The 13016-nt window shown below is 40.8% G+C and overlaps 1 long non-coding RNA gene across 1 annotated transcript; it reads right to left on the reverse strand.

The window, feature by feature from the left end:
* Positions 1-5928: 5928 nt before the first annotated feature.
* On the reverse strand, positions 5929-12013 carry LOC135891159 (uncharacterized). The gene is made up of 4 exons (XR_010562250.1): positions 11954-12013; positions 10053-10129; positions 7809-7952; positions 5929-6087 (listed from the first exon to the last, which is right to left on the reverse strand). It is a non-coding gene; the product is annotated as an uncharacterized LOC135891159 (long non-coding RNA).
* Between the last annotated feature and the right edge of the window lie 1003 nt (positions 12014-13016).

Consider the following 13016-nt stretch of genomic DNA (forward strand, 5'->3'; position numbering starts at 1 on the left):
CTTGGGGCGGCTACTCTGGAGAGGGGCGGCACGTCCAGCCATTCGGCGGCAATTCGGCGGACGGTCCCTCACTCCCGCTCGGAGCGAAGGACCTCCCGCCGAATTGCCGCCGCAGATCGCAACTTTTTTTTTTTTTTTTTTTGCCGTTTGGGGCGGCAAAAACCCTGGAGCCGGCCCTGAATGTAACCTAAGCCCCGCCATCCAGGGCTGAAGCCTTTGGGCTTCGGCTTCAGTCCCAGGCAGTGGGGCTCGGACTTTGGCTTCAGCCCTGGCCCTGAGCAAGTCTAACACCAGCTCTGGCAACCCCATTAAAATGGGGTCACAACCTACTTTGGGGTCCCAACGCACGATTTGAGAACCGCTGGATTAAGGAGATAACATAAATACAAATATATTTTAACATGATGGGCATGACTACATACATTCCACCACTGTGTTTAATGTATTTTCTTCGGTGTAAGACTTAACATTTTTAGTACCAAATCACCCTACCTTTCTGTCAACCACTTACCCTCCCCTCCCCACAGCTCCCTTCAGGTCACTTGTAATTGGTCACTTTTCCTGTGTGTTTGCTAATCCTTCAGATTTATCTATGTATCTGTTCACAATTGAATTTATACCAAGTAAATACTGGACAAAGACAACTGTGACTCCTGTGCAGAAGATGAACGGGTGCTTGCATTTTTTAATTTGAGCTGGTCAAAAAAGTCTCAGGAGCTCCTCTTAGTCCTACTTTTTTGAAATCTGACAGATGTTCCACCACTATGAAAAAACCTGGAGATACTCTGAGATCCTCCCCCCACCATTCCCCCTCTGTGATAAAGCATTGCAGCATATGTTCCCTCTCTGCTGGCCAGTGTGAAGCATAGAAAAATCCCAGAAAACCCACAAAACATGAGGAATGGGTAGCTAAACGGTAGCACATCTCATAGCTGCCACCATCCCCTCCATGGCTACATGAGAGCTAGGTCTGTACAGCTGTGAGGGTGTATGGCCAGCATGAGTATGAAAAGAGCCAACAGTCTACATGCCAGGATGACTTCTCAGGGCTCTGTAACTGATGATGTATTTTCTTTGTGACATTGGCCTTGCCTCCTAAAGGTCCAATGAGAGGGATTGGAAATAGCCTAAAGGCTGCAGAGCTTCTGAAATGAATATGCGTCACATACCCCCACCACACACACACACACACACTTTTTTTTTCATGCAGAGGGGAGGATGTGGGACTTAGGGATCTATTCATGAATAACTTAGACAATGTTTACATAGGGATTTTTAGGAAGTTTGCTCAGAAGGGTTTCTGCATTGACTGCATATAATTGGTATTCATCAGTCTGAACTTCTATGAGCAAAACAGGACACCCAATCACCACAAAATGTGAGAGGTCTGCATTCCAAAAGAACAGCAGAGAAGAGGGGATCAGACAGGTGTGGGGGCACGACCAGGTGGCCAAAGAAGAGCGTCAGAAAGTGACTAAATTGTAGAAATGAAGCAAAATGAGATGTTTTCACATGGTATTTGTTTTTAAATAACAATCTAAATGCCTTGAGGACTGGCACTGATTTCCCTGCTCTGGGCATGAGGTGATTCAGAATCACACCAAAAAGAAAAAAAACTGAATCCCAAAATGCTAAAAAAAGGAAATACATTAAAGAATAAACTTAATTACGACAATTATACTGGCCTTATATAAGGCAGTGATGCCCAGTCTTTCTCGCTGTTGGAGTCACTCTTTCAATAGATTGATAGCTGAGATTGTACATACTTGGTTTTCTCTTTCTCCCCTTCGATCCTCTTATTATACCCCACTACAGATGCCATGTCTCCATTATTTTCTATCTGCTATCTCCCCACTCCTCCACCCCCACACCCCCATGCATTTTTCTTCCTTGTTCTCTTCTTCTTTCTTGTTTATTTTTTTCTGTTTGTTTTTAGCACCAGTCCTGATTGCTCCCCATGATTTTAACATCACTCAGAAAATGGCTACATGGGAGGCACCCATTGGTAAGCTTGTGGGGCCAGGACACATGCTCTTGCAGCTGTTGTGAGAACAGAGATACAAGCTTGGGACAGCGAACTATTTCCTGAGCCTGAACACATGAGCTGCTCCTGTGATTAGGGACCACTGGAGTAGATGAAATATAAGGTGGCTTTCAAGAAGGTATCACTCACTTTATTCACAGCACCCTTTTGTAGTGGGAAGTCCAAGTGGATCCAGAGTCCAACACTTCTCTTCTCTTCTCCCAAATGCCCACCCTGGACCAGCCATAACCTTATGAAACACTGGTTTAAAGCATTTATTTATTATTATTATTTAGCCACAAAGAGAAAAAAGCTCAATGTTTCAGCTCCTCTGGGCCTCTTCCAAAAAGTATCACACATCACACACAGTAACTCTATGCAGAACTAAGTAAATTACTTAAGCCTGATCTACACTGTGTTCTTTTAATTTTAGTGCAAACACCTACAGCTGCATTGGTGCAAACCCACAACGCAGACGTGATTTACATCAGTGGAACATGATTTGTACCAGTGCTGATTACCCTAGTGTGACAGTCTGTACCCCTATGTTCACCTTCTTTACAAGACTATGATAAATTTGTACAAAGTATGCCTTGTAAGGTATCATATGAAAACTTATAATTTGCTAAACATTATTGTCACGACAAAATATGTGTGGCAAAATTGCAGGAAAGTTACAGAATTCCTCTGTACGGTATTATTACACATGTTCCAAGTCTGGGCGGGGGAGCAACCACAAACCAATTCCCCAGAGACAAAAGGTTAGCCAATGCCTCAGCCAGGTATCAACAAAATCAAATGGATCATTGCCTGTTTAAGTGCCCATTCTTTGGCAGGAAAGAGGATGTGGGTGAAAATCTACATTGTGACAAAGAAATAGCTGGGAGTTCCTGTCCACACAGACTTTCCATCTCCTGAACCTCAGCAGGCAAGGATTCTCAAAGAAGAGAATGGGCTATAAGAAAGGGGAGCAGACACCCCAAAATGATTCCTCCCTTTCTCTCTACTCATGGCATCGACAACAATTCAAGAATAAAGGAAACAGCACTGGATTGAGGGAAGAATCCTGACAGAAAGGAATTCAGTCAGTAAGACTGTGGGAACATGCAATGAGAGAGACTTTTGCTTTGAATTCACTTAGCTTGTTAAGTTAGGCATTAATTGTGTTTTACTTTTATTTTCTTGTAACCAATTCTGACTTATGCCTCATTACTTGTAAGCACTTAAAATCTATCTTTTGTAGCTAATAAACTTGTTTTATTGCTTTATCTAAATCAGTGTGCTTGGATTGAAGTGTTTGGGAAACTCCATTTGGGATAACAGGATTTGTTCATATAATTTTCTATTAATAAAATGACGGACTTTATATGAGCTTGTATTGTCCAAGAGAGAAGAGGGAAGTACAAGACATACATTTCTGGGGAAAATCTGGGATTGGAAATTTGCTGGTGTTGCTCTGCAGTGTAATTCAAGAGTGGCTGGCTACAGCACTCATATGCAAAACGGGGAGTAACTTGCATGCTGGAGGCTGTGTGTGAGGAGACCAGGAAGGGCAACTCTCACATTGAAGCAGTGTAAAAGGGCACCCCAAATTCGATAATTGAGGAGACAAAGCTGTTCATTGGTTCAGATTGTACGCTCGGTAATGTCACACCTAGTTTCAAACCACACGGGACTGGTGTATAGCATGTTTGAACAAGAGGTTTGCAGTGGTGCAGCCAAACCAGTGGCTAAAATCCAGCGTAGACAACACGTCAGTCAAACCTCAGTCAAACCCTTTCGTTATCTGTAGTACTGGTGTTGTAGCTTCCGACACATTTTGGGAGCCAATAGCAATACTCCGTACATAATTGGGTTTCCTATAAATCTGTAAACACTATGTTCTCAGTAAAGCATCCTCCACCACAGTTAAAAACAAACAAACAACAAACCAAGTTTAACCTGCATGATTTATACAGCAACATTTGCTTTTTCAATTAGGGCTGTCGATTAATCACAGTTAACTCACACGATTAACTCAAAAAAAATAATCGTGATTGATCACAGTTTTAATCACATTGTTAAACAATCAAATACCAATTGACATTTACTAAATATTTTTGGATGTTTTTCTATATTTTCAAATATATTGATCTGAATTACAACACAGAATACAAAGAGTACACTGCTCACTTTATATTATTATTTTTATTAAAAATATTTGCACTGTAAAAATGATAAAAGAAACAGTATTTTTCAATTCACCTCATACAAGTACTGTAGTGCAATCTCTTTATCATGAAAGTGCAACTTACAAATGTAGATTTTTTGGGTTACATAACTGCACTCAAGAATAAAACAATGCAAAACTTTAGAGCCTGCAAGTCCACTCAGTCCTACTTCTCGTTCATCCAGTCGCTAAGACAAACACGGTTGTTTACATTTATGGGAGATAATGCTGCCCACTTCTTATTTACAAGGTCACCAGAAAGAGAGAACAGGTGTTCGCATGGCACTGTTATAGCTGGCATCGCAAGATATTTACGTGTAAGATGCGTTAAGGATTCATATGCCTCTTCATGCTTCGGCCATCGTTCCAGAGGACATGCTTCCATGCTGATGACGCTCATCAAAAAAATAATGCGTTAATTAAATTTGTGACTGAAGTCCTTGGGGGAGAATTGTATGTCTCCAGTTCTGTTTTACCTACATTCTGCCATATATTTCATGTTATAGTATTCTCGGATGATGACTCAGAACATATTGTTCATTTTAAGCACACTTTCGCTGCAGATCTGACAAAACGCAAAGAAGGTACCAATGTGAGATTTCTAAGGATAGCTACAGCACTCGACCCAAGGTTTAAGAATCTGAAGTGCCTTCCAAAATCTGAGAGGGATGAGGGGTGGAGCATGCTTTCAGAAGTCTTAAAAGAGCAACACTCCAATGCGGAAACTACAGAACCTGAACACCAAAAAAAGAAAATCAACCTTCTCCTGGTGGCATCTGACTCAGATGATGAAAATGAACATGCGTCGGTCCACACTGCTTTGGATTGTTATCATGCAGAACCCATCAGCAGCATGGACGCATGTCCTCTGGAATGGTGTTTGAGGCAAGAAGGGACATATGAATCTTTAGCACATCTGGCATGTAAATATCTTGCAACGTCAGCTACAACAGTGCCATGAGAACACCTAGTCTCACTTTCAGGTGACATTGTGAACAAGAAGTGGGCAGCATTATCTCCTGCAAATGTAAACAAGCTTGTTTGTCTGAGTGATTGGCTGAAGAAGAAATAGGACTGAGTGGACTTGTAGGCTCTAAAGTTTTACATTGTTTTATTTTTGAATGAAGTTATTTTTTGTACATAATTCTACATTTGTAAGTTCAACTTTCACGATAAAGAGATTGCACTACAGTACTTGTATTAGGGGAATTGAAAAATGCAATTTCTTTTGTTTTTTACAGTGCAAACATTTGTAATCAAAAATAAATATAAAGTGAGCACTGTACACTTTGTATTCTGGGTTATAGTTGAAATCAATATATTTGAAAATGTAGAAAAAATCCAAAAATATTTAAATAAATGGTATTCTATTATTGTTTAACAGTGTGATTAATTGCACAATTAATAGCAATTAAATTTTTTAATCACGCGATTAATCGTGATACTTTTTTTTAATTGCTTGACAGCCCTATTTTAAATCCAAAGAAATGGAGGGAAGCAGTGAGGAGGAGACATGGATTTTAGTTTGACTATACTGTGCAGTGAGCCAGGGAGGAGTAACTCAGCTAGAATGACTTAGAAACATCCAGAAGCAGAATGTGGCAGTTACTAGACATGGTCACTAACTCTTTCTGAAGCTAAGAAGTTTTCACTGAGGGCAAGCAGTCTTGCAGTTTCCACACATACTCACCATCTGAGAGTGGTCAATCAGAGTTCACAGGGAAAGGCTGCAATTACAGGAGTGAAAGACAGCTCTTTGGACTCAGCAGCTGATTGATGCAGGATCAAGAGATGTGTCTGCTGTGAAGGCTCAGTCCCAATACCTTTGGAGAGAGGATACAGATTTCCTGTCTAACTAGAAACGGAAGAGACCAGTCAACTATTAACCAAAGGACTGAAATCCTGCTAGCTGTAAAAATGCCCAGACTTTTGTTAGATGACAAGGCTCAGAAATGTTTGGCAAAGAACTGAGATGCTGCCATTCTTCTCAAGCTCTGAAAAATCCAGATGATATACATACATACATATCTATTATGGCAACACTAAAGAGACTGAGAAATCATCTCTGAGAGAAGATCAAAGGATTATATATGTTTACATGTGTATTTTAAAGTACAGAACTGTGTTATATTGCAAGGGTTCTCAATCTTTTTTCTATCATGCCCCACCTTAGCAGGTTTTTTTTTTACTTGGAGGACCCTGCCTGTTACGATAGCAAAAATTTACTATAAAAGAGTTACTATAAAAACACCCCTGACCTGTTTAGATGGCATTGTTTGCTCAGATCCGGGGCACTGGAAGGACTGCAAAAATGGTGGGAGGCCAAGCACCAGGTCTCAAAGCCACTCACTCAAATTTGGTCTGGCTGCACCTCCATCATGACAGGGGGTGACTGGGCCAAATTTGAGTGTTGTTGCAGCTCCATGCACAAGGTTTGCCATACCCCTGATTTGCCATGCCCCCTAGAAAGTTTGACAAGTGCTGGCACGGCCCCCGTTGAGAACCTCTGTTATATTTAAATGCAAGCAATAAAGTGGGAAAGTCTGTATAAGGAGCACCAGTAGATTAACTACCTAATCGTTTTTATTTAAAAGTTATTCATAAGTATTCCAAATACTATTCATAGTAATTTTGTGTGTATTATTAAATGCTTTTTTGTCAGCTTTGAAGCAGAGTGGGAACTGTTATAAACATTTGGGATTTTTCATACAATAGCCCTGAGATTTAACTCTATGGAATCCTTTCTGAACAGTGTTGTGAAGACATCACTCTGGCCCATGCTTTAGCAAAGAGTTAAGCAGAGGTGCAGGAAAAAGTGGAGTGTCACAGTTGTACATAATATTGCCTCAGCATTCCCCTACCTGTTACACAAGCAGGAGAGCTGGGTGAAAATATTTCAGGAGAGCAAGAAGCAGGGCCCATGCTTAAAATCATTGTGGGCCGGAGTGGGAGCAAAAACTATAACAGCATCCTTCCTCTATCAATACAGCAGACTCTCTTTCTAGCTTAGGTTTTTAATAATACATATGACCATGCTATGTATATATTGCACACAATTACAGAGTACAAAATTCCAGAAACAAAAGGTTCTTCTCTGGCACTCAAACAGGATTTTATGTTTATTGCAACTAAACAGCAGTAGCAGCAACAACAAAAACTGTTGTTGAGGCTGGGAAAATGCTGTCTTGAAAATGCCTATTTATATCTCGATCTGAACACTCTTGGGCGTGGGTTCAGTCTGAGCCATTCTGGCAAGTAATTATTTATGGAGCAACAGCAGCATCCATGTTACCTATTAGTACCCTAAAATCTGATCCAGCGTACTTGTTAGTGTGAGTAGTCCTTACTCACATAAGTAGTCCCACTTATCTCAACTGTTCTCTTTCCCTTTGTCTGCACTGCTGATGCAGTATGGAGTCTGAGACAATGGTACCTTATCCCCTATCTTCTCTGAGGCAACCAAAGAATCCCTCTAGACAGTCCCTAAAGGCAAAAAAATGCCCATCAATACTGACATATTACTGAACATTTGAATAACTAAGTTTATTATAAACATAACAGACTCGGCTGAAGTACCTGAAGTGAATTTATCCAGGTTCCCATATCCATCGCAACATCAGCATGCTGCCTCCATCCTTTTGCTGATGGGGTGTCTAATCAAGTTTAGTGTACGGGACTAGGAGGAGGGTGTTTCCGGGTGCATTTCTGTGGCATCTTTTGCTACAAACAAAATAAACACAATCTTTTTTTTTGGTAAGAGCCACAAAAGAGGCATTTGAACAACAGCCAAAGTCATTGCTTCCAGGTTGTTTTGTGATTTCCCCATTTGGGAACCAGGGAAAGGAACAGCCAAGCCTGTGGTGTTTGCAGACATCCACATGGCAAAAACGAGACCTGGAATTCCCCCAAATCCCTCTAAACAGCCTACAAAATGCTCTGTTTAACAGGAACGTGAAGGTTGCACTCTGACAGAAGCATAGACTCCTTCACCAGACATAATGCTGCTAACAATGCTGTCACCTCTACCCCTCCCACAACCACTAATGACAATGGCTGCAGCTCTTGTGCCATCATCTTCAGTGCCTCAATCACTTACAATACCACCGCCTCCACCATCAGCACCAATGAATTTGTCAGTATTACTGCTCCTGATTCAAGTCTAGCCAGCAGCCCTTTTTAAACACCTTTGAGCCCTTCCTCTGTCTCTTGCACATTGAAAATTTCATCCGACAGTCTATTTTTTAAACATTCAAGTGCTAGCTTTTAAAGCATTTGATGTCTCAGCCTCTTACTTCACACCTCCTGGTCGTAGGGCCAAGTGACATGTGAAGAATTTCTTTTGGTTTCCCAAAATATTCTTTGTTTTCTTTTCACAAGAATTTACCTCAATGCCCATGTTTGGCTGAAATGGAGTGAAACAAAAATAAACATGGTACAGCACTATCAGCAGATATCAACACAGTGCATATGCTGAATTGCTGAAAGACAAAGCATTTATCAGCCTAAAAATGTTTTTAAATATGTTAAAACTGGACATTTGCCAGAACAGTTTGCTAGCTAATTCAAACCTGGAGCACAGACCCTTAAATGTGCTGTTTGCAGGAACTTATCAAACAGAGATATTTTTTCTCTTGCTTATCTATATGTAACTTTTTAAAATCAAAAAGCTGTTATATAAATTAATAATTATTATTCAGATCAAAGTTATGTACGCTACCCCTGTTACTAAAAATCAGGCTTGTTCACTAGAATTCGTGGCATTGTTAAAAAAAAAAAGTAAAAAAGTTAAAAAAAAGAAGAAATCAATGAGGATAAGAGATAATGGGAAAAAACAAAGTAAACCAGCTGTTTCACTGGCTGTTTACATAAAGTGGTCATTTCTTTCCTGTTTGTAAAAGCTGATCACAAACACAAGTACCTCAATCCCCACACATCTCTGTAATGAATTATGCATTTCCCTAATGGGCATGAGATCTAAGAAAACAAGGTGCCATTGTTAATTTGGAACACAATAAATTCAGGGAAAGCAATGGCTCATTTGTCCTAGTAAACTGAAAAAACATGGCAAACCATCTATTAAATGTTAAAAACTACTGGCCAGATCACTTTCTCCCATGAGCCAGGATATGAATTTAGGACTACATTCTACCCTCAATCGTCATCTGATCTCCCACTGATGTTGACAGGAGGGTTACACAAAGGACAAGAGTGGAATTCAGCCTATAGTTAGCAACTGAAGTTTACTTATCATTATGTGTACCTTGTCAGATTTGGGTAAATATGCTCCCCTTTAGAACCATCACTATTTCTACCCTTTGCTTAATACTGACATTTAAATTCCAGTTTGATTAAAAGGAAGTACAAGATCTCAAGCACTCGGAGTCATTGTTTCAGCCTGTCTGCCCATTCAGAAAGTCAGCACTGCATTGGTTGACACTCAGTTCACATTTGGAAAGGTCTGGGGGGAAAAGTGTCAACCAAGAAGTCTTAGATACTTAATTTTTTTTTCAACCTAAAACTAAGGCCACGATATTAAAAAATGACTAGTGATTTTTTGGTGCCCAGAGGGAGACCCCTTAAAGAGACGTGATTTTCAGAGTTTGAGTGCTCAGTACTTTTTGAAATTGGGCCATTTTAAGTTGTCTCAAGCTGGATACCCAAAATCGTTCATCACTAATGAATGTCTTGGCCTTAGTTCTGGTGAATGTGAATGTGAATGTGCCATGCAAACAACACAAATACATCAAACAGGCCAAGAGTTTGACACCACTGACACAGACAGATAGAAACCTGGAGGGAGGGTGAAGAAAAAAATAATACCTGTTCTCCTATGGGGCTAAATCCTCCACTGGGCTCAGCTGTTCATGCCAAGATACAAGGGTGCAAATTGCAAAATTCTGCAAAAGCAGGCAATGATCAAGTTCAACATTCATATAAAATCATTGTAACTAACAGTCCAATTTACCATACACACCTGGGCTCTTTAAAATGCATTTTTTCTTAAGTATGTCTACAAACACTATGTTCTTTTGACTACAACATGCTTCATACCATTCTTATCTGAGTATTCCTTTGTGGTCCATATTTTTAGATCTTAGCTATTTCTCTCTTGTGCTTGATAGGGCATTTTGACAAAAACCTTAATAATATGACAGGAAAAACTGTAACTGGAAAATACACTTATTTAAGATTTATTATCCACTATCAGATTGAACAATGCAAATACAACACGGAAAAAGATCCATTGATTGGAAGAAGGCAGAATTGCAGTGAATGCAGGTGCTCATGAACTGAGGAATCTGGTGATTTGCTGAAGAGCCAAATTAGTTTGATAGTTCAACACCTTAGTGGAAATGATAGTCTGCTCCCATGTATAATTTTTATGAGTCACAGCTAATGCCATAATCTTATTTAAATTCATTCAAAACTGATTTTGAACCCAGATGGTGGCCTGATTTTCTGAGCTATTTCACTCTCATTGCTAATTGTCATACAGTACAGTTCAGAACAGTAGTGTCATTCATAGGATGATACAGGCTGCAAAGTATCAGGCTCACATGATGTTCATGGGGAATATTAAAACAATTGTTTATTCATTCTGTGAGAGTAATTTTAAAAATGGTATTGTCAGAAACTAATGAACTTTCTTCTAACTTGTAGAACCTGATATCGCATGAAGAGTTTTTAAAAGTTATATGGGGGTGGGGGGAGTTCATAGGGGCAAAGAGGGTGCACAGCAGGGAATGTGAATACTCACTTGTGGATGCCCTTAAAACTTAAGGAATTTTCAAAGTTGAGTGTGGGCAGTGCCAAAATTTTGAAAATTTGGCCGCTGCCTAGGGTGCCTAGACATTCCAACACTAGATAAGCACTTAGCCTCAGGGATTTTCAAAAGGCAGCTGTCATGTTATATTCTAGTACCCAGCTACTGCTCTGCCCATATGCTGCCAAAGGCTCTGTTCTTTGAGCCTAGCACTCAGCAGGAAGCTAAACAAGTTTTATGTGGTGACTGCCAACACCACCATTCTGTATTAGTAGGCTTGCACATGGACTGGCAAAGACATAACCCCTCACCCAGCAGCTGCAGTTAACCCTCCACAGGAATGCAAAAACAAACTGTTATCGTAATGTGTGCAATAGAGCTGTGCAAATAACTGATTTTTTTGGTCTGCTGGCAGTTCTGGAGAAAAAAAATAAAAAAAAAATATCTGGGTCAAATCAAAAAATTTTCAAAATTTTCAGCAAACCAAAAAGTTGAAAAAAAGTTAATTTCAGGTCAAACAAAAGGTTTCAAAACACAGAATGAATCATTTCCTTCAGCCTAAAACTAAACGCTTTGTTTCGATTGTGACCATTTAAAAAAAAAATAAAGTTGGAGGCCATTTTGAAAAGAAAAGTAGTTTTGAATAGAAAAATCAGAACATTTCATTTAGAAAAAGGTTGAAATGAAATGTTTTGATGTTTTCAATTTTTTTTCTACCCCCAAAATGAACAGTTTGGCAAAACTGATATCAATTTATGAAACATTTTAGTGTGGCCAAATCTATTTTTTGTCAAAAGAAAGTTTTGGCAAAATTTTTTTGCCCAGCTCTAATATGCACCTCCACAGCCAGCTTAGTTCACCTCTGACCCATTGATACTTGGCCCTGGCCCTATTAGTGACTCCACAGCATCTGATCCAACCCTTGAATGAGGAGAGGGAGAGCAAGAGAGCTACCTACTAGTGCCAATCTGTCTTACCACACTGCTTGGTATAAGGGCCCCTCCAAGAAGGCAGCTGCTGTAAGAAGGAAAGAACAACATAAAACCACAAGTCAGAGAAGTAACCCTGCAGTGCAGCCATGAATCCACTCCCCATGCCCTTCTCATTGTAATCACAGTCAAACTGACTTTTGGTTTTTGCTTGGCCCAACGGCACCGTGATATTACCGAAGAGCTCATTCTGCACCCTACTCATGAGAGTGGGACTAATTTAACTCTTACTCATTCCCTCTTCACTGCTCACCTGCAAATTTGTTGTCAAACTGCCTTTGATGGCCCTTATTTTGGATGCTGGGTATGAACCCCAGCTCCACCAACTCTATCCAGCACCTTCACCCCATCAGGGTCCACGGTCTCCTCAGCCCCCTCCTCATCTTCATTCTCCTGGTTCCCTGAGTGTCCAAATAAATGACCAGCTCCATTTGGGGCACAGAGTGGGCTGCTTATGCCAACATAAGGTTTTGAATATTCTAACAATAGGGTGCATGGTCCAAGGAGTTCATTATGTAAGGCCAGGACTGCCAACAGGAGGGTGGGGTGGGAAAGGGGGCAATTGCCCAAGGGCCTGGGTGATTTAAAAGAGCCCTGGGGCTCCAGTCCCGGGCCCTTTTAAATTGCCTGGGCGGGCCGCAGGGCTCCTAGGGGTGTGCCGGCAGTGGCAAAGGCAGCCAGGCAGGCATGTGGAAGTCCTGGTCGTGCCAGAAGAGCGCGCCCAGGAGCGCAGCCGGCAGCTCACTGGGCACCAGCAGCGCAGCCAGCAGCAGCTTGGGCCCATTGACTGTTTTGCCCTGGGGCCCGGAATTGCTGTCGGCGGGCCTGTGTAAGGCATATCTTTTCACCAACGTGGAGCTCATTGAAATCACTGAAACTCCATGTGAGTGTTGACTTCCAATAGATCACTTTGTAGGGGTGGAGCCTTAAACAGTAACTGAACTTCTACCAAATATGACTCACACCACCTTTCAATTCTCTAAGGGAGCTGGCTCACCCTTCATAGCTCATTGTGCTGTGGGCATTCATTTA

The sequence above is a fragment of the Emys orbicularis genome, chromosome 1 (assembly GCF_028017835.1).
Source record: "Emys orbicularis isolate rEmyOrb1 chromosome 1, rEmyOrb1.hap1, whole genome shotgun sequence".
NCBI classification, from domain to species: domain Eukaryota; kingdom Metazoa; phylum Chordata; order Testudines; family Emydidae; genus Emys; species Emys orbicularis.